Genomic DNA, 20,403 nt, shown 5'->3' on the forward strand with positions numbered 1-20,403 from the left:
GATGCTGAGAAAGGGAAAAGGTTTCATATGTGTTTAAAATGTGGTTGATGTGTGAGGTATAGATGAACATATTACTGACCTGCTTGGTGACCAGCTGAAAATGGATAGAGGGTTGTTAGAACCCTCCTCTCATTTTCAGTCTCTTTTCTTCAATCATTTCTCATTTTCTGTTTTCCTTTTCTCATCTTCAATATCTTCCTCCTTAATGAATCTTTCCTTGTTTTCCAATCTCTCCTGTCCTGGAAGACTTTCCCTTGAACTCAACCCTCCACTCAAGCTTTCATCTCATATCTTTCTTATCCTACACTGCTAAACTTTTAGGAAAGGTCATCTATATTCACTGCCTCTACTTTCTCAACATCCACTCATTGTTCAGCTGACTTCATTCTGACTTCCACTCCCATCATTCTATTGAAACTGCTTTTTCCAATAGGCAGTGGATAGATAGGTGGTGCAGTAGATAGAGCACTGGGCCTGGAGTCAAGAAGACTTGAGTTTACATCCAGCCTCAGTCTTTTAGTAGCTGTATGACCTTGGGAAAGTCACTTAACCTTTGTTGCCTCAGTTTCCCCAACTGTAAAATGGGGACAATAACATCTTTTCTCTTGCAGGGTTATTGTGAGGATAAAATGAGATAATATTTGTAAATTACTTAGCATAGTATCTGGCATAGAATAGGTACTGTATAAATGCTTATTTCTCTCCCTTCTTTCTTTCTCCTCCAAGGTCACCAGACCACTGAATTGCAAGATTCTGTTACATTTCTCAGTTCTTAAGTTCTTTTACCTTTCTGTATAACATCCTTGATCACCCAAATAATTTTCTTGCCTCAAATTTAATAATTCTGACACCTCCTTTGGCCCTATCTTGTGCTAATTTGACCAGTATTTATTTGTGTATATCAGATCTCCTGTATTGTCTTGTAGGCTCCTTGTGGGGAAGGACTATGTAATTTTTTATCTTTGCACACATCATAGATACTTAATAAAAACTCATTGAATTGAATTGGATTATTGTGTTCAGGAAAATTCATTGGTCTATTCTAGAGCAATATAAGGAGCCCAAGGCTGGAAATCAGAAGTCCTAGGTTCTAGTTCTACCAATAAGTAGCTGGGTGACCTTAGGTAAGTTTTCTCTGCTCTCTAGGCTCCATTTCCTCATGTATGTGTCCAAAGAGTATGGGATTGATACTAAGTTCTCATTTAGCCCTCACATTCTAGGGGGAAAAGTTGGGAAACACACATAAGGGCACTTTTTGACATTTTAAAGTATTTCCTGTAACATCTGACAATAGCACTCAGTAAGACGAGCAAGAATATCACTTCTTACATTCAAAGGTATATAAATCACTAAGGTGATGTTAAGCACATCTTTGAAATATTTCATTGCTGAAATATTAACAAAAATTTTGCCAACTTTTTTTACTGTGGAAACTATGAGGGATATATATTCAGACATAGTGATAGAAGTATGTAGTAATGCAAAATCGTATAAATCAGAATGGTGAAAGGCAGTGAGGTATCCTGGAACAATTTCAACTTTTAGAGTCAGGAAGACATGATTGAAATCCTGCCTATGATATCTATTAGCTGTGTAACTATAGGCAACCTTTCAGCTTCAATTGATTAACCTTGAGCAACCTTGAGTAACTTGTTAGCCTCAATTTTTTCTTTGCTAAAATGTGAATAATAACAGCTTCAAATACTTGTCTCACAACGATGTTGTGAGACTCAAATTAGCTGATAGATATAAACTTTTATATTTCAACATAGATGTCAATTATTGTGTAGATGATATTTCTAAAAAAAATGAAAGATTTACCTTAGCTTTCTACTCCCCTCCTAGAATGTTTCAGGGATCTACTAGATTAGAACTCTGAAAAATGTAGCATCCTGGGAATATGTAGGATAATAAAAGCAATTCATATTTCTGATGTTCTTTAAAGTTTACATGAGTTAACAGTAATAACTTACATTATTATACTTCTCTAATGGTTAGTAATAGTAGCTAGTATTTACATAGTCATTTAAAGTTTACAAAATGCTGTACAAATATTATTTTATTTTATCTTCACCCTGAGAGGTAAGTCAATTTTTATCCTCATAAACAGAAATTAAGTGACTTGTCCAAGATCATACAACTAGGAAGTGTCTGAGGCTGGATTTAAACTCACATCTTCCTGACTCCTGGTCCAGTGCTCTCTATTCATTGAACCACCTAGCTGCCTTTGCTCATATTAACTGTGTGAGATATGTTGTAAGATTATTATCACTCCCATTTTACAGATGAGGAAATGATCTCATAGTAGTTAGGTAAATTTTCCAAAGACAGAGTACTACAGGTAAGTGGTAAAGCTGGGATTTGAACCCAGATTATCAAATTGCCACTTCAAGAAGTCATTAAATGTGGTCATTTTATCTCTCTAGTGTATCTCCCTCTGTATGACTTTATAGGATCTATAGTTGATGAAAATATAACAGTTGGTGTATGACAGAATTCAATATTACAGAAATGATTGTAAACATAAGGACCTTCCCAAACAGTGTCGCTAGAGAAGATAAATCCAAGAGAAGTACCCAAGGTACATAGAAATTAAGTCACTTACTCAGGATCATTCTGCTAGTATCCAGTGTGGGATTTGAATCCAGAGCTTCCTAACCCTGAGCCCAGCCCTACTTCCACTATATTCATACTGCTAAATTACTTCTATAATCAAATATATAATCAATCAAGAAGCATTTATTCAACCCTTATTTGTATGCCAAAAGTATTAAATTCTGAACATATAGAGGAAAAGCATAAACCAGTTCCTGAACTCAAAGAACTTACTTTCTAATGGACGTAGGGAAAACACATTCTTAAATTGATACATACAGAATAAACATAGAGAAGATGGAAGCTAAACTTAGAGAGGAAAGCATTAAAATTTGTAAGGACCGAGAAAGGCCTTTTGGAGGAGGTGATATTTGAGCCAAGGCTTAAAGAAAACCAGGGATGTTAAGAGATGTAGGGGAGGAGAGAAAACATTCTAGGCCTGGGGGACAGTTAGTGCAAAGGCCTAGAGATCGGAGATTGAGCATAATGTGTGAGGAGCAGCAAGTAGGCTCTTATGGCTGGACTGTGGAATTTATGGAGGAGAATAATGTGTTAAAAGACTAGAAACAAAGGGAAGAGACAGGATGTGCCTCATGCAATAAGCATGTAGTAAATTCTTACTATGTGCCAGGCTCTGAGCTAGGTACTGGGTATTCAAAGAGTAAAATAGTCCTTACTTGTGAAGGGCTTAATTTCCAATGTGGATGACAAATATATACATATGTAACACATACATACATACATGTGTATACACATGTATGAGTATGTGTATATATAATATATTCCATATAATATATAACAATATAGAACATTATATATAATATACTAATATATAATACATAATATATAATATAATATAGCAATATTGTAATATTATATAACATATAACATCTCCAAACTGAATTTATATTTGATCCTAGAGGTAATAGAGAGCCCTTGGGGTTTTTTGGGTGGGTGAGTAGGGTGACATGGTCAGACATGCATTTAGGAAAATCACTTTGGCAACAATGGTAAAGAATGGATTAGAGTGGGGAGAAGCTTGAGGCCTAGAGGCAAACTAGACTGTTGTTATGATAGTCCAGGGAAGAGGTGAGGAGGGCCTGAATTAGGGTAATGGCTGTATGAGTAGAGAGAAGGGGATGCATGTGAGAGACGTTGTGGAGAAAGAAATGGCAAAAGTCCTAGACTTTGGGGCAAAGAGAATGAATTTGTTTTTGAGTATGTTGAGTTTTAATCGTACAAATGTTGCACAAATGGGCAGTTAGTCATATAGGAGTTTAACTCAGGAAAGAGACTAGGATTGGAAATATAGATCTGGGAATCATCTGCGTTAATAAGACCAAGTGAGAGAAAATGGTGTTAGAAAAGAAGGTCCAGGATATAGCCTTGGGGAAAACCAATTATATTGACATACAGTTATGGAACTATTTTTAAAAAACAAGTTCATGGACCCCAGATTAAGAACTCCTGGTTTAAAAGAAAGTGATAGAGGGATCTCTTGTTTTTTTTTTTTTTAATGAAAAGATAGAAGAAAATCACTGGTTTGCGTGGTAGGATTCCTGAGAGTTTTTAAGGATGAAGAAGACTTGACCATGTTTGTAGGCTTTTGGGAAGGTGCCAGTAGGGATAGAATTAATATCAGAGAGATATTTAGGGATGATCATAAGAAAAATCCATTGGAGAAGATGGGAAGGGGTGGGATGGGAAGGGTGCACATAGAGGGTTTGACCTGGGCAAGGAGAAGTGCCTCCTCATCATTAGAGATTGCAGTAAAGACGGCTGTTGTGGAGGGTGTCAGAATGATGTGAGATAAGGCAGAGGGGAGAAGTGGGAAGTCTTGGGGAATAGTTCAATACTTTTGTGAAGTATAAGGTGAAGTTCTCAGCTTTTGTGGGGGGAGGGATGTAATGTCATGGAAGGCTTGAGAAAAGATAAAAAAAAAGATCCTGAGCAGGTTCTATAGTGAGTGGGATAGGGAATCAGTTAGGGAGGATTAGTAGGATTGCCTTGCAGCAGGGAGGGCCAGTTGAGATTGACTAGCGTAATAATGATCTAGTTTTCGAAGATTCATGTTCAAATATGAGCAAATCATATAGTTTGATATTGTTGACTCCATGGACATGACAACCACTTAAAGATCAGATATATTCAGTCTTGTTAGTAATGGAGGTGGATTTACTATTTTTTAATTCTTTTGTAGTGGCAGGTAAAGAAAAAGGAAGAGAAAGGTATTTTAGGCTGGGTGGCAGGAACCTTAATCAGGCCATAAAATTCTCTTAAGTAATGTTCTGTTGGTATTTTAAGACAATTACAGTGCCGCTACAATCTCAGTGCATGTACTATTATTAAATCTCTGTGTTATTCTAAAATGAATTCTAAGGAAATTTTACATTGTACTATATAATACATTGTAGCAAGCCTATTTTATGAGAATTCATACCAGCAAGACCAAGACCTGTTGTACTAATCAAGGGCCAGGGATAACTTAACTGAGTCATCCATGTGTATGATTAATCGCTTCTGGACTTATTCTTTTTGAAGTTGAATGCTAGGTACCCATGATAGTCCCTTATGCTGGACACAATATAAATACCTAAAGAGAAAAAACAAAAAGCTCAAATCTTAGAATATTCAGGGAAGCAATACTTTTTGTAGAAGCAGGTAGCCTTTGATGTGAGAATGAATCTGTATTCTCATTGATAAAGGTAGTCACCCTTCCTGACTTTTGTCCAGTTCTACCCACAAATCCTACAGGGAACCCACCCAACATTCTGGAGTTCTTTATTTAGGTCTTTTAACAATATGTGGGTACCAGTATAACACAGAAGTCTCCCTACATGCCTGGCTCACCTTCTTTTGAAGTCACATCTCTCTGATACCTTTTACTTCACTTTTGTATTCAGTTGATTGTTGATAATATGCTGTAGTCTATTTATGCCCCCCCCTACATCTCTCCATTCTCCTTTGCATGATCTACAATTTTGATTATTTGAAGATGTCATAATTTGTGATTTATAGCCATATAGCTTTACCAGAATAATAATGGAGGGAAGGAAGGAAAGAAAGAAAAAAGGAAGGAAGCAAGAAGGAAGAAAACAAGCATTTATTAGGCACCAACTATGTTCCAGGCACTGTGCTAGGCACTTTGCAAATTTTTGTCTCCTTTGACCAATGGTGTTGAAAAGATTGATTATGGTGCAAGGGAAAAGCTTGGAAAGATTGAAAGTGCTGAAATTCTCTAAATATAACCTTACTCTCTTCCTCCTCTTTAATTCTGGGCTTGGCTCATTGTCCATCTGCAGTGTCTTTCTAACATATATGTATAGATTGAACCATAATATTATGGGCTGTCCAGCCAGTTGCATACCTTCTGATAAATGTTGCAGTTCTACTATCATTAGTGGAAAGTGATAAGTTATCACAGTAATTTTGACAGATCTTTTCCATTTTTGTACATTTGTTTTCTCTATTCAATTTTATATTTAAATGTTCTTGGGAGGGACTGGTTTAATTGGGTTTCATGCCAAGCTTTCAGCAAATTCTACTACTTCTCAATGTTTTAAAAGTCAATACTACTCATAATTTTCCATAATCCTTCTCCGTGAGATTTGCAAATAAATTTATATTCTAGGCTTTTTTAGGTTTGGCCTAGGCTACCATATATCTGTGGTTGGCAAGGAAATCAAATGTTTGCTGGCTAAGGTTTCTGAACTCTTATGGTCTCTTATTTGTAAGTTATTGCTTTAAGCTGGTTAGAAACCTCTGTAGGAAATGTTATCAGTATGTTTAAATGTCTGTTCTGTTTCATATTTTTCAGCATCAGTATCTTATTTAAATTGCTCTGGTTGGGGTGGTTTTAATTGTAAGCCATGTCTTCTTTTTAATTCTTCTAGTTTCATGTTGGTTTTGGTTCTTCTTTAGTAAGTTGATGCCCTGACTAAATACTGCCAGTCATTTGGAAATTAATCCCATATTGGTTACCAATTGTAGCATGTCAAGATAGTCAGTTTTATTTTTGTGATGTTATTTGTTGATACCAATGTCCGGCACCTTTCTTGAAGAAAATATCCGTGGCACACAGGCATGAGACATTTGTAGCGGGCCATTTTAAGGAAACACACTTTAATAAGAGAGTTTGGGATACTGTAATTTCATAAAATGTCATAATATGCAGCAAAGATAGGGTGAATGCTGAGTGTTTATCTGTCTATTATCTATGATGCATATCAATCAACCTATCATCTATCTATTGATCTATCGATCTATCAGTCTATCTATAATATACAATGAAAGGCCAGTTAAGAATCATAGAGTGTCATAGCTGGAATCCAATCCATTCATATTACAGACACCTTACCCTTAAATATTGGGAAAATGATTATTTTATTGTCAGCATATTTAAAAGGCATCACTAAGGGGAAATGTAGTTAAACTAGGGGGGTAGATATATGAAATTAATCAATCCTCACTCAATACAACAATGATGACAATAATAATGACATTCATATTGTACTTTAAACTTTGCAAGGAGCTTAAAGTTAACAGGTAGTGTGACGGATAGAGTACGTGGTCTCGAGTCAGCAAGACCTGAATTCAAATCTGGCCTCAGAGCCTAGATGTGTGACCCTGGGCAAGTAACTTAACTTCTGTCAACCTCATTTTCCTCTCTGTAAAATGGAATCATAACAGCACCTACCTTCCAGGGTTACTATGAGGACAAATGAGATATTTGTGAGGCACTTTAGCACATTGTTTGGCACATGTTGCTGTTTACTAGTTCAATCATGTCTGACTCTTTGTGACCCCATGGAGCACAGCATGCCAATGTTGTCCATGGGGTTTTCTTGGCAAAGATACTAGAGTGGTTTGCCATTTTCTTCTCCAATGGAGTAAGGCAAATAGAAGTTAAGTGACTTGCCCAAGGTCATATAGCTAGTAAGTGTTCGGGCTGGATTTGAACTGAGGTCTTCGTGAACTCCATGCGCAGCACTCTGTCCACTGAGCCATAGAGCTGCCTTACCTGACACATAGCAAATGCCTAATAGATGCTTGTTTCTCTCCTCTTCCCTTTCCTATATTCTAATGGGGAGGAGAGCATGCATATATATAAATATGTATAACATAAATATGAAGTGAATAAATGCAAATATATACAAAGCAGTTAAATACAAGGCCATTTGATGTAAGGAATTAAAAGTCAGAAGGATCAGGGAGTTGGAACATTGTGGTTTGTTTAAGAGAGAGAGAGAGAAAGACCATGAAAGAAGACCATTTTGGCTGGATCAGAATGAGAAGTAATGTCCAGTGGAACAGGAAAGATAGATTGGGGCCAGGTTGTGCAAGGGCTTTAAAAGGCAAAAAGAAAAGTTTATATTTTATCCTGGAGACAATAAGAAGCCACTGAAGTTGATTAAATTATTGGAGTCATGTGGTAAGATCTGAACTTAAGGAAAATTCCTTTGGTAACTGTGTATATAGGATAGACCAAAGTATTGAGAGACTTAAAGCAGGAAGACCAATTAGACCACTATCAACATTTCTGCTTAGCTATATATCATTATCACTTATTTCTTTCACTGTTGAATAGCAAACATTTTAAAATCATGTTATCAATTGATTTCAACCTTCAAATTTTGACGATTCAGTTAACTTTCAGTTATTCTCATGAGAGAAGAGCAATAAGTATAGCTAACCCCAAACATTGGAGAGTGCAAAAAAAAAGAATTCTGTTTTGCTTTAAAATGTGATTTTGTACTTTAATTTAGATGTGAATGTGTTTGGAAGTACAGGGTCATTGGACTGAATATAACTCTACACTATAAGGTGCTAGAGGGACTGCCCAGTTTTTCCATCACGCCCCTTTTTTTTTTTTTACATATCTAAGTTTATGCTGGGAATCATCTACCTTAGATTGACATAAAGCCTATTTTCTCTCAAATATACCTTGGAGCAAGGAAGATAGTTAAATGTTTGGTTTTCAAAGAACTTCCTTGCAGACAAAGTAAATAAAGGAAGTTGGAATGTCAGTGAAAGTATAACTAAAGAGCTTTGGTGCTGTTTAATGCTAAGTTTCTGAGTTGAGTTAGTGCATACAGTAAGAGTCTAGGTCTAATATGGTTAGACTAATTAAGAAGTTTATGACAATAGTCTTAAATATACTTTGCTATAGAGAGGAAGAGTGGATTAATGGGAGAAAGAAATGGATTTGAAGTTAGAAAATTTGGATTCTAATCCCAGTTCCACCACTGAGAAATATTTTCAGCTAGATCATACTGACCAGCAACTTAATCTCTCTGAAACTCAGTTTCTTCATTTGTAAAATGGAGGGCAATAAGTCTCGTCCTGCCTACCTCATAGGTTTATTTTTTTTGGGGGTGGTGGTGAGGAACGATGATATAGCATACATGAAAGCTCTTTGTAAACTATGAAGTTCTAGCACCGGAAGAACTAGGTATGTCAATTGACACAAACATTTTTTATAATTTAACTTTGAAAAAAATTCTCATTCTCTTTTGGATAAAAAAATTGCTCTTTGTCAGCTGATGCTGCTTAATTCATCCAGGTATTCTTAAGTTCTGGTATTTCTAGTGCTAGTCAAATGGAAGGTATTTTTATTTTATGAAGAGTGTACCGGAACAGAGGACACAGGACTTTGCATTAGAAAACCTTCATTGGTGCAGTGGATAGAATGGTAGGTTTAGAGTTAGGAAGACCTGAGTTCAAAATCCTGTCCCAAACCCTGGCTAGCTGTGTGACCCTGGGCAAATCATTTAACCTCTCTAAATCTGTTTGCTCATTTGAGAAATGTGGATTGTGATATTTGTAACACTTATTTTATAGGGTTGTTATGAGTTTAAATGAGATAATATATATATAAAATGCTTGTTACCCAAAGTATACATACATGTAAGCTGGTATGAATATTGACATGAGGTTTAAAGTTATCTACCTATTATCTACCTATCTACCTTGCAGTGAAGTCTTACTTTGCTTCATGGTGGCCTGAAGATGACCCTGTGTTCTCCAAGGCTATCAGACCCACCTGGAAAGGTTGCTGATGGATTCTATGTGTGTTATCTGAGAACCAGTCTTGCTAAATGCAGAAAGGCTCATCAGGCAATTAATTTTTCAGCCATCACACTTCTCAAAGACCATATGTTAATGTATGCAGGGGTTGTGGCTTTCGTTGGTGGAGGGAGAACCCAGACCTATAGAATTATTTTCACATGCATAATCCTATTTGCTTCTTAACACAACCCGGTTAAGTAGGTAGAGCAGGCATTGTTGCCTTGATTTCACAGAAAAGGAAACTGATTGTTCTAAGTTGTTAAATGACTTGTCCAAATTCATTCGGCTAATAATCTGGGATTACAATCCAAATTAATTGTACTTTCCACTTATAGACTGTGCAGACATAGTAATACTTTTGCTTTATTCACATAGTTACTTACTATAGAACTTAGTGCACCAGTTAAAATGGCTTCCTTCTATTTATTTTTCTAATCAGGTGGAGACTTTGGATTTTTAAAGAAGAAAGTCAATAATCAGATTCACCTGAATGATGAAACAAATTGCTGTGGTTGGAACCAATGATTGCTAAATCTTTACTATCAACAACCAGGTAAGCTCAATCAGATGACTTCCACACAGTCTTAGAACTTGTTTCATGGCCACTTTTAAGCTATACTTGGAACTCCACACTCATTTTTTGACTTCCCCACTGGTTGTAGAAGAGCCTCCATGACATTATCCAAAAAGGAGGTGTTTATCTTCATCGGGATTTAGCACAGTGCCTGATGCTATGATCACCCCTTACCTTAATTGCTCTTCCTTTTCAGAACTGTTTTTGAGCAGATGGTTTATAGGACTCAGGACTCTTAACTAAGAGAAATTTGGTACAGTTTCAGATTAAAGAAACAAAGAGGGAAAAGATGGCACCTATCTATAAGGACTTTATTATTGCCTGCCAAGACAAAAGATTTAGTGATGCTGGGAGACTCTACTCAGGCATCTCTTAGAGTGTTAATACCGCAGGTCATGAAAACAAGAGAATAAATTACAACAGTTTAAAGGGCAGGTTAGCTTTTCCTTGGATCCAAGAAAAGTGATTCTCTGGCTTACTTTTTCATAGTGACAGTCATCTTGCTTGGCCATCTGCTGTCCATGGCATTGGATTTGGATGTAAGAAAACTCTTATTTGTTCTTGGTTCTACCACTGAACTTCCCATATTTTTGGTCTACTTGAATATAAAATGGAGTACTTATGAAACTTGGTGCATTTTAGTGGTGAATTTTAATGTTGAGCATTTTGGACAGCTTTGTGGACACTTTCTGGGAGGGAGAGTTTGCATGCTACTAAGTTGTGTCAGCCATCTGAAATATAAGCATCTCAAACAAGATAAAATGAGGCCAAAATGACACTGTATTATTCTTTAAGTGTCACTGTTAATATAACTTAGACAATACTCAGATGACCTCAGCTTTGTCTAATAATCCTTCATTCCTGTGACAGCTGTATTTCATCCTGAAACTTAATTGAGTTAGTGTGATAAAAATCACTATGAGTATTCTGTCAGTTTAGAGAAGTCAGAAATGGAAATTACAGGAACCTTTAATTCTGCCTTCTTGGGGACATAGCCAATCATTTATTTGTGACAGGTAATTTTCATTTTTGTGGGTGTATGATGCCATTTGGAAAGATTTTTAGAAAGATCCCTAGCTTGTAAGGAAATAATTCAGTTAAGTGAAAAGCTTCTCAAACTCGAAAGGTTTAAACATGCAGCACATTAGTTTTATAAGAGTTACCGCAGGTGTTGAAGATGAAAAATAATTTTATCTACCAGTAATGCAAATATGTTTCCTCTTCATCCCTCTGGATTTTTTCAGCTATTTCAAATCGGAGGTCTTTTAAAAAGGGCTTTCCAAACCAAATCATTTTAACTTTTCCCAGCTAAGGTTTATTGTAAGGTGAAAGCTAAGTTTTGAGACACATTATTACATAGTAGAGAACTGCCCTCAGGAAGCCCTGGGTTTAATCCTGCCTCATACAGACCGACTATGTGACTGAGCAAGTCACTATCAGTTTTCCAAGCAATTTACTCAGAATCTAAGTTTTCGAAAGGATGCTGACCTGTATTGGGAGAGGGACTTCTCAATATCAATGAAATCAAAGGTCTGGTTAAAAAATGAAAATAATGCAAATTCAGAATAAATAATATTTAGCAGGAAAATGATGGGCACTACCCCCTTGGCTCATCCAAATGAAGTTTCTATTGAAATAAACGTTTTACATTTGAAACTACATACACTTGGTTCCCATATTATGGGCTCATGAAACCCTTTAAAAATGTGAATTTTATAACCATCTATCTAGACCCAATTATTTTCATGGATGTTGTCTCCTCTTTTCAGTTGTTTGCTATTCAAACCCTATGTCAAAGTTATGATAACCTAGCCCTCTCTTACCTTTCCAGATTTCTTACACCTTCTCCCTGCCATGTATTCTATGACACAGTGACACTGGTCTCCTTGCTGTTCCATGAATGAGACATTCCATTTCTTGGCTCTGGGCATTTTCTCTGGCTGTCCCTCATTCTTGGAATGCTGTGCCTGGTTACTGGCATCCATAGTTTTCTTGAAGTCCCAATTAAAATTCTGTCTTCTATAGGAAACCTTTCCCAACCCCTTTTAATTCTTGCACCTTCGCTCTCTTAATGATTTCCTATTTATCCTATATATAGTTTGCTTTGTATATATGTGTTTGCATATTGTTTCCTCCATTAGATTGTAAGCTCCTTGAAGGCAGCGATTATCGTTTGCCTTTTTTTTTTTATCCCTAGTGCTTAGCATAGTGCCTGGCATATAGTAGGTATTTAGTAAATGTTTATTGGCTGATTAACTTTTCTGAGTAGTCCACCAGGGATTCTGGGTGTGCTCAATGGTTAGAACAGATTTCTCTGGCAAATGGAAAGTGTTTCTGTGTTGTTATGGTTAGGCACCATTAGAAGTTTGTAAGACAAGAAATAAAAAACAAAACTCTTGCATATATACCTTTAAAATGATAACTGTTTAATTTATAACTGGAGATGCTGTGAAGTTTAAATGCTGCTCTTTGTAAGAGTTCAAAAAAGAAGGTCTTCACTGGTTTGAATGGAGATGCTATTTGTCATCTTTCCTTTTTCTTCAAAATATTTAGAATGAGGCAAATACCTTTGTCTGTTCTTGACATTATTTACATGGTTCAATGGAAAGAATGTTGGGCATCTTGAGTTCAAATCCTGCCTCAGACACTTATAAGCTGTGTGACCTGGGCTAATCACTTAACCTCTCTGGGTATTTGTAAGGATCAAATGAGATTTTATATATACATATGTAACTTTGCAAACCTTAAAGTGCTGCATAAATGCTAGCTGTTAAAATAGCCAGGCCTAAGACTTTTAATCATATGTCAAGAAACTCCCCAATCCATGCTCATATAGTTTATCAGGTATTAGTTTTCGTTAGTGACATTTCTTTTTTAGACCAACATGTAGAATAGATAGGAAAAGTTTGGGAGTGTCAGTAACACATGCTTTCTTCAACCATCTAAAATGCTGTTCTCCGTGGTTGTTTATTTTCTTTTTTCTTTTGCTTTTCTATCTTGATCACTATGTGTGTATTTAGTAAACTTAAGAGACTGAAAAAGAACTGCTTAGAACCAAGGCACAAAATGAATTTGTGAACGCTGTGGCTCTGAGACATCCTGGTGGTGGTGGGAAAGAATCCAGACAATCATGGAGCAAAAAATTGAGGAAATAAGTTTGGTTTTGTTTTTTTTGAAATCACACCTTCTGTGCTACAGCTCAGAATATTTATCAGATACATCGTCAGAATGGGCACTTAAAGTATATTGTACACTGGAAATTTTAAGTAAAACAAGACTAATAAGATAGATTGAGTTAAAGAGTTTGGTTTATAATCTAGATGTTAATACATGTATGTCATTGAATTCTCATTCTTATCTTTCCTTCCCTGACCACCTCAAAAAAAAACCCCTCCAAAACCAGACAAAGAAATAAAACACCACAAATATGTACACTTTTAGAACCTGACGCTCCAGGCAGCTAGGTGGTGCAGTAGATGTAGTGCCTGGCCTGGAGTCAAGAAAGTTCAAACCCAGCCTCATATATTTACTGGCTGTGTCACCCTATTTGCCTCAGTTTCCTTATCTGTAAAATGAGCTGTGGAAAAGGAAATGGCAAACCATTCCAGTATCTTTGTCAAGAAAGCCCCGAATGGGTTCATGAAGAGTTAGATGTGATTGAACAGCAACACTTTTGGTAAATGTACGTAGGCTGGTCCCACCTTAATCATTTACTCGACAAGCATTTATCAAGCACTTAATGTGTGCCAGGTAATTGGCTGCATTTTAGAGAATTTATTTATTTTGCAAACCAGTTTTTAGGGATTTAAAGTGTTTTCTCATTGAAGTACTCTTATGCATAATGGTTAGATTTCCAGGCAACCCAAACTTTTAGCACTTTAATTTAATTTCTCTACAGGTTGAATATCCTTTAAAAATTGTACTGCACCCTTTCTGTACCCACAGTCCCAAGTTCAGAATACTTCATCTCATTCAGGCAGCAAGATTTGAACAGACTGATATTGTTCCACAGGGACTCTAGTAGAACTTAGTGCTTCAACTTGGGCCGGGATAGTAGTACAGAAGTAGGCTGAATCCAGTTGGCTGGGCAAGAATTGTCATTGTTATGGGATCACAGCTGATAGTTGGAAGACACAACTCATTATCAGGAAGGCAAAGATCACAACAGTTGTAGACAATCAGGTTAAAATGGGTCCTAGTGGAAGAAGGCTAGGCAATATTAATAAACAAATAAACCAGAGTCAGCATGTTTCAGAAAGGTGAAGAAGGCTATTCATAGAATAGATCTAAAGTAGCTGTTTCTTTGACCAACTTTCTGGTTGCATCTGAAGCAGTTTATTCTGGACAGTTTAGAACTTCTTGGTCTCTGCCACCCCTAAGATGCCCTCCAGGCCTTCCAGGGACTTGGATTATTAGTGGGTATCTAGATCTCTTAAGGATGATGGCTCTTCCTCCTGTACATAAGAGTCGTCAATATTTGTGTCCTGCTCTGGTCCTGGAGTTAGGAAAGCTCATCTTCCTGAGTTCAAATCTGGCCTCAGATGCTTACTAACTCTGTGACCCTGGGCAAGTCACTTAACTCTGTTTACCTCAGTTTTCTCATCTGTAAAATGTGCTAGAGAAGGAAATGGCAAACCACTCCAGTATCTTTGCCAAGAAAACACCAAATAGGATCATGAAGAATCGGACATGACCAAAAAACCAGAGGTGTCAAACATGAGGCCCACAAGCTACATCATTCCCACAACACTCCTGTGTGGCCTGAACCCCTTTCAAATGTAATTGAGAGTATTTAATAAAATAAAATAGAATATAGATGATATTGATATGTGATTTTCGAGGTCAATATGCACCTGCACACATCCATGTGCATGGTTTAGTGGTCCCATATCTATTTGAGTTTGATACCCCTGTGCTAGACCATAAATGCCATGAGGGCATGACCTATGTATAGAATTCATGGTCCTTAGAACTAGAAAGTACCTCAAAAGTTATCTAGTTTAATTGACTCATTTTATAGGTGAGGAAATTGAGACACGGAAATTGAGCAACTTTGCAGTTCACACAGGTAGTGTCTCTGAGGTGGAATTTTAATCCATTTCCTCTGATTCCAGAGCCATGTCTTTTTAAAACTTTATATCTTTTTTCAGTGCTCACCCTAGTGCAGCAAGTGCTTAATAAATGTCTGTTTTTATCATCCAGAGAAAGAACCACTGAATCATCTATGAAGATTTGAGTTTCTGTTCTGGACTCGAGTCCCTCAGGAACAGAACATTAGAGAAAAATCTTGGTATTAGTTATCAGAAATAAGGTTGTCCTAGAGATGGAGGCAGCTAGGTAGCCCAGAGGATCGAGCACTGGGACTGGTTCAAATCTGGCCTCTGACACTCGCCAGCCACGTGACCCAAGGCCTTAATGCACTGAGGAGGAAATGACAAACCACTCCAGTATCTTTGTCAAGAAAACCCCATAGACAGTATGGTTCATGGGGTCAGGAAGAATCAGATACTGCTGAACTCCTGAACAAAGAGATAAGGCAGGGACTCAAGCAGTGGAAATCTTGACAGTGAGGTTCTCTGAACTCTGAATCACGTGGTAGAAGCTCCATGGGACAATAAAATAAGGATAAAAATGGAGTTGGAGAGACAATTGGACAAAGACAAGAACTGGACAGGGGCTCTGGTGAACAACTTACTTAGCGATGTTGGGGTACTCCAGATCAGCAGGGAGGGGGTGGGGGGAACTTCAGTGCTAGTAGTTTTGGAAAGGGAGGCCTAGATGGAGCTTTGGCAGCTGAAGAGCTTAAAGCCTCAGTGTGGAAAGGTTCCAGTTGCAGGAGGTAGGACAACAGTGTCTGTTTTCATTTTGAACAGACTTTTTTTTTTGGGGGGGGCAGTTGGGGTTAAGTGACTTGCCCAAGGTCACACAGCTAGCAAGTGTCAGGTGTTTGGTCTGAGGCTAGATTTGAACTCAGGTCCTCCTGACCTCAGGGCTGGTGCTCTATCCACTGCGCTACCTAGCTGTCCCTGAACAGACTGTTTTTAGGTGTCATATTAGTAAGTAGAAGTATGCCTAAACTTTTATTTATTATGAAAACCTTTCTTAGTGAGATTTCTGTTTCTTCCATAGTTTTGCTTGCTAAGAAAAGTTGCAAGGTGGTAATCTAAAGGTTAGTCTAAAACTAATAACAATTTTTCCATAGTAACATTTTCAGTATAAGAATAACAAGTTTAAAATGTATAATTTTTTTTTAGGCAATTGGAGTTAAGTGACTTGCCCAGGGTCACACAGCTAGTAAGTGTCAAGTGTTTGGTCTGATGCCAGATTTGAATTCAGGTCCTCCTGACTTCAGTGCTCTATCCACTGTGCCACCTAGCTGCCCCTAAAATGTATGATTTTCTATGAGTATAAACATAAAGGATTTAATTTAAGAATTATTTTTACCAGTAGTATTGAAATTTCTCTTGTAGTCCTTTCTCAGTTAGGAAACCTAAATTGCTCAAGAGTGTACATGAGCAACTTATTTTACTAAGGAAATTATAGAGATTTTGCATTTTCAAGCTTCTTCTTTTTTCTTGAGGCATATAGTTTACTTTTTAGTACCTTTAGCAGAAAGGGTTTCTACAGGAAAGAAGAAGCATTTAAAACTGTTTTTTACAATTATGTTTTAGGACTGCATAGAAGAAAAGGTTGGCACTAATGCCTAAAATGCCTTTTTTTTTTTTGCATTATACTTAGGCTACGTGGAAATTGAGAGTTGGCCGAATCAACTCTTAGAAGTGTTTCTCTGTCCCTTAAATCAGGTAGCTTTACAGTTCTCCTGCTCAGTGTTTTGTCCTGATAGAACTGTTGATGTCATTATCTCTTTGTGCATGTTAGGAGATTGATGTTGCACTTGTGAAGATGATCTTGTGGTTTGCAGCTACTGTACCACTAATGTAACCTGCTCTTGTTTGCAGCCCAGCCACGACACTTCATAGGCGACATAACAAAATGGATCTAAAATCCTTCTCATATGTAACTGTCTTCCTCCTTGTTGGCCTGGCTACTGTGATTTTCCTACCGCTATGTCCCACTACTTAGAATTACACTGTTTTTAGTCTGATAATTTGTTTTTCTCATTCCTCTAGACCTATGATTTCACTGGGTTTGGGAACTACCAGTGAACAAACTGTCTCCCAAATGCAGACATGTGTCCTTGTTGTCTTTTTCCTGTCTGTCCTACTCCTGGTCTTTTTACTGAAGCTTGTCTTTTCCAGTAGAGCTGAATTATAGAGGATATCTCTTCTCTTCAAGTGGACTGTGTTCTAAGGTCTTATTGTTGTTAAGTGAGTCACTCTATTACATGTTATTACACACATATTACACGTGACTCACAGGGGGCACTGACAGGAAGCACTTCCAAAAGCAAAATATCTGAGGCAAAGTCAGGTCTCTTACCACTAGTGAATGAATGAATGAATGTGAAAGCATTTATTATGTGTTTAACTATGTACAAAATACTTTTCTAAGCACTAAAGATTGAAAAAGTACAGTAGCCATACCCTTAAGGAGCTCACATTCTAATAATGGATGATCACATCCATATGAGGGATCAGCTGAGGGGCTGAAGGGACAAAACTGTTTCCTTAGGGGACCTTAACTTTGTTGCTTGATGCCAGTTCATTCACATCATAATCTGTGAGACTGTCTTTGGCGAGATACCCCATCTGTTTTGGGTTTTGGGGGAAGGGAATGCTCTGTTATTATATGTTACATTTAAAGTTGTTTTTCTGAGGGTGAATCTGGATTTTAGTGAATTGCTCCTCTGGAGGTAGGGGTCATAAAGCACGATTCAGTTGTATGAGAAATAGAAGTGGTTTGAGCCAGAAACCTGTTGGAGGACAAAGATCTAATGTGCAATGGCTTTAGGGTGGTTCTATCATCATGTCACGTGAGAGCCAAGTGAAGCTCGTTGGTAATGGCAGGATCAGAACAAATACCTCAGTCTGGGAAGAGACCTGGGGTGGGAGCATCATGAAGGAGTCAGACTCAGAGGAGAGAATTAAGGCAGTATGGCCTTGTGGTCAGGGCATCTATGTGGCCCAGTGGATAGAGCTCTAGACCTGGAGTCAGGACTCGAGTTCAAATGTGACCTCACACTTACTAGCTGTGTGACCCTGTGCAAATTGCTGAACCCTATTTACCTCAGTTTCCTCATCTGTAAAATGAGCTGGAGAAAGAAATGGCGAACCACTCCAGTATCTTTGCCAAGAAAACCCCACATAGGGTCACAAAGAGTCAGACATGGCTAAACAACAACAAAGACAACAACTGGCCTTGTGGTCCCAGGAATCTGGACTTCTGTAGGGCAAAGAATCTAGATGTCAATCTGGTGTAGGGGGCAATTATATATAAAGGGTAGAGCCAGATATTCGGGCCAACTAGGAGATGTGCTTTATGCAAACCAATTAGGGAAGAGAATAGGAAGAGGAAGGAGAGTAATTGTGGGAGAGAATGCATGTGTAGCGGGACTAGGAGGATGATCTAGATAGCTGCAGGTTAAAAGAGAAAGATTTTGAGGCTGAAGGAAAAGGCTCTTTCTCATCTAGGGAATGGAGGGCAGGGTAGTTGTGTGTAAAAGATGAGACAGTCTATGGCAAAAGGAGGTGCTGAATGAATACTGACACATCCATATGCTGCATCTAAGTCCATTCATGATATTATATTCACTTTTGTTTTTTCGATGCCCTTTGTCCTATTGCTTTCTCCTAGAAGATGTTATCAGGAAAAACCTTTAAGATTCAAAACAAATTAAAAAACCCACCAGCAACTGAGGGAAACACTTACATTTGAAAAATCAAGAAGTGTGTGGGGCAGGCAGTGTCCAGGGAATAAAAGGAATAAATTGTGTGTGTGTGTGTGTGTGTGTGGTGTGTGTGTGTGTGTGTGTGTGTGTAATAAATAGGGGAAATATGTTCTTCAGTCTTCACCTAGTGGTTTTTAGGTTAATTCAAATAATACAAGTATAGATAGTTGCACATCTGGTTGAGATTTAAAATTGTTTAAGGTTTAAAGGAGCTACTGACCTGGGCACTTTCACTGTCTCTTGAAGAATTGGTTACGTGTTCACCAGATTCAAACATGCTGGAGACAAATATGCTGATCCTTTACCAAATGCTTCAAGTAGGGTTGACAGAGATACATGTGTAGAAAAATTACTTTTTTCTCCCTCCAGTTAAATGTGGGCATTAATTGAAAACTTGTGAGAGGCCTCTAGTTGCATTTTGCTGCACCCCAGAGATTAGGTTTTGACAACTCTGCCCCTGCTAGAATCCCCAGCTCCTTAGGAACATATGTACTTGTCAGAGGATGCTCAGAAGCTAGGAGTGTGCCTCTCAGATTCTTAAAATAAAAACATGGGGTGGGTTGGGGGTAGAGGGAATAACTTCTTTTCCTTTTGAGGAGTATGATCTTTGCCATCTCACGACTCACTGAAATAACACAAAAAAGGAACATTATTTGGCAGAACGGAACATCTAGAGAATGTGTGCACACATGCGCTTCTCCCTTTCTCTACTGTGTTTGAGAGGGAGCCTGGTTGAGGGAAGTGGTGGCATTTTTAAATGAATACTTAAAATCTAAAAACTTTAATTAGCCCATGTGAACTTATGGTTACTCTTTCATTTGGGGCCTTTCTAGCTGCAGGGTCCATATGTTCTGAAAGCTGAGGGGAGTAGTGAGTTGGCTGGATAAAGCCTATTCTACTCCCCCTATTCCACCCCTCCCCTTTACACTTGAGACTTTTTGAATTTCAGAATAGATGATCTTGATTAAACTAGTTTAAGACTATGTTAATGATACTGTAATTATCATTTGTCTTTACCTTGTGTGCTAATGATTAAAGCAAACATTTAATAATTGTGGGGTGGCAAATATACTTTAAATTCTAAGCCATAAAAAAAGATTTTCATTGACAAGAATGTTTTTGTATATGATTAAATTATTCATTGGCTATTCCAGAGCCTGATTTTGCCATCAGACTTAAGTGGGAGTTTGGAGAATACCAACAATTATGAAAACCAACACGCTAGAATCACTTGAGTTGTCCCTCACTTTCACATAGAATTCTGAGTTAATTGCTATTAGGGTTTTTGATGAAAAACTGAGCCTTCATAAATGGAATG

General features: G+C 37.6%; 1 protein-coding gene across 5 annotated transcripts in view; it reads left to right on the plus strand.

The window, feature by feature from the left end:
* HIVEP2 (HIVEP zinc finger 2) overlaps window positions 1–20,403 on the plus strand; it is a 282,443-nt gene that overhangs the window by 153,262 nt on the left and 108,778 nt on the right. For all 5 annotated transcript variants that reach the window (XM_078155102.1, XM_078155103.1, XM_078155101.1 and 2 more), the window contains exon 2: window positions 10,103–10,216. The gene's annotated coding sequence lies outside the window, so the exon portion shown is untranslated. The remainder of the gene's footprint in view (window positions 1–10,102; window positions 10,217–20,403) is intronic.

This window comes from Phascolarctos cinereus, unplaced genomic scaffold (genome assembly GCF_003287225.1).
Source record: "Phascolarctos cinereus isolate Bilbo 61053 unplaced genomic scaffold, phaCin_HiC Scaffold_5;HRSCAF=322, whole genome shotgun sequence".
NCBI lineage: Eukaryota > Metazoa > Chordata > Mammalia > Diprotodontia > Phascolarctidae > Phascolarctos > Phascolarctos cinereus.